We start from the raw sequence: 2,621 nt of genomic DNA, 5'->3' as shown, positions 1-2,621 counted from the left end.
CATGACAAAATACGCGTTGGACACCATGCAGGACAAAAAATGACATATAGGACAGGTGTGTCTATTTGTTAACTTTATAAAAGTTCAAGTGTTTACTTGTGCACACCCAAAGTTGAAGGACATAAATGTGATTCGAAACCAAGTTAAAGGGCATTATTTATGTATTATGCCTTTATATTTTGGAACGTATTCTTTTTATTAGGAAGATACATCTATCTTTCTATATAAAATAATGAATTTAATTTTAGTAATACAAATAGAATTGAAGAGCATAAAATATGTTATTTACAATACAAAATTTACGTGAAATATTTTGGGCTAATTCCAAAACTAGTAGAAATAAAAAGCTCACATAAGCTTAGTATTCCACAAATAAAAATGAATTGAATTTCAAGAATCCCAAATAGGACCAAAAGCAGGGACTCCAGATTTTTTGCAAGCATTAACCACATCTCTTCTCCCTTCTGGATTGCTAGTAACAATAACTACTTCAGCGCCCCATTTTCGCGCTGCGTCAACGCTCATTTCTGATACGTTTGGACGTCATAGCAAGGCCGTATCATGTATAATCACTTTCTCTTCTGGATGGCCGCTTAACATGTCTTTTATTTCCTTACCGTAATTTTGTTCCACCCCTTTTCTCACCCAGAGAAAACACACGTCATGTTGTACATGTTTACTAAATAAGGCAAGCCCGCAAAATGAACTTGTCGTACCCATAAATGGCTCGGGGGATTCGACACTAAGGTTTTCGTGAAGTCACCAACCGCGCCTGCCAACATCATGTGCTCTGCCTTCCCATTAGAAATGATCCCAAATGCATGCCATTCAGAGAGGGGAGAAGGACTAATTCTTCCTAAAATTCCCGCTTTGACTCCTGCCTCAGAATTTTATAATCGTTGCATATCCTGATGGAGACATGACATGTCTCATGGTTATCCAGGGGATGATTATTAGCACAGTGATAGCCAATGTGAACAAAAATTCTTGTTGTTCGATCAGCTTGGAGCAAATTTTTGCGTTGTTGTAAGACTTAGTTTTAGGATCATAAGAAACCGTTAAGGTAATGAAAATCCAGAGAAGTGCTAATGCTATCCATTCAACGAAATGATGAATCCTCTTGAAGAAATTGTGATGGAGATGTCGAACCAGAGGAAATGCAGCAAGTGAGGACAAGAAGAGAAGTGAAAGAATTGCAAAAGTAACACCAACGATTTCAGGGGAAGCGTTTCCTTTGTCATTCAACGTTTGGATTAACGCGTATATGCGCCATACAATCGATGAAATTGCACAACCACTGTGGATTCCACCGAGTGACTGGAGTAAAGACGTAACAATAGTTTTGATTCGTATAGGAATGAAAGACCATCCCAAGCAATTCACCGCAAACCAAAATACAACTCTTAAAAATACTTCGTCGAGCTTTGACAGAATGTCAAAGCAAAGATATTCCCAATTGAAAACAGGACAACTTTTTTCTTCCGTATAGGAAATTTCCCGTACTAGCAAGAATATTTAGAACTAAAGATAGAGCAAATAATCGCTTGTATACTGTAAACAAGCCATGATCAAGAAGGATGATGGACAATCTCGATGAATTTTTTTTTTAATTTTTTGGGGGGTTTACTTAGTGTTTTAGGAGGTAGAAATGGCAACGGTGATGAACCCTTTTGAGGAATTTGCGAAATTGGCCCCTCTTTGTCGTGACAACCTTTTTCTATGTAAAACAGAATATGTTCATCTTCATCTTTATCTTCGTTTGCGTCTATCTCTAGATCACAAAAATGACTACTAGTACGACTCATTGATCTATTGATACCATGAGAATTAACTTCACTAGTACTTCAAAATTTTTCTTTTAACTTTTATTCCGTTTTCATTTATTTTCTATGCCCCCTCCCCCCTCAAAAAAAAAAAAAAAGTATATATATATATATATATATATATATATATATATATATATATATATATATATATATATATATATATATTTCAATTTATGTCTCGATCAGATCTAGACATTCAAAGTCAAATTATGATCTTTTAATATAATATTAAATAATAAGTGCATTATGTCTTAGTTCATATTTCTTAGGGATAATGCCCAAGTACCCCTCAACCTATGCCCGAAATCTTAGAGACACACTTATACTATACTAAGGTCCTATTACCCCCCCTGAACTTATTTTATTAATAATTTTTTTACCCCTTTTTAGCTTACGTGACACTATTTTGTGGGTCCAACGATGGTTGACTTATAAAATAAGTGTGTCTCTGAGATTTCGGGCATAGGTTGAGGGTGTACTTGGGTATTTTCCCTATTTCTTATAATATATAAAACTTCAATGTATAAAGACCATTTGTGTGTCAAAGGTTGTGGAGGACGGTTTCAACCTTTAATTAGTTTCAAGTTCTTTGGTTTTAATAAAATGAAAAAAAAAATCTTATTTGTACACTATAATAAAAATATCATTAGCGGCATTTAATTTTTAATTGTCACTACATTTAACGGCAATTGTCATTCTTTACATATGTCTCTAAAGCTTTTAGCCATATTGGTTCTAACGTCACTTAACTAATGTTGGTGCAGACGTTAGCACTCTTTATTAGTGTTAATATTT

The 2,621-nt window shown here is 34.5% G+C and overlaps 1 pseudogene; it reads right to left on the bottom strand.

Annotated features, from left to right (window-relative positions):
* Positions 1–313: 313 nt before the first annotated feature.
* LOC112940873 (adenylate-forming reductase 06235-like) lies at positions 314–1,805 on the bottom strand (annotated as a pseudogene).
* Between the last annotated feature and the right edge of the window lie 816 nt (positions 1,806–2,621).

The sequence above is a fragment of the Solanum lycopersicum genome, chromosome 2, assembly GCF_036512215.1.
Source record: "Solanum lycopersicum chromosome 2, SLM_r2.1".
Lineage (NCBI taxonomy): Eukaryota > Viridiplantae > Streptophyta > Magnoliopsida > Solanales > Solanaceae > Solanum > Solanum lycopersicum.
The sequence above is the reverse complement of the archived record's forward strand: the minus strand, read 5'-3'. Positions and strand labels throughout refer to the sequence as shown.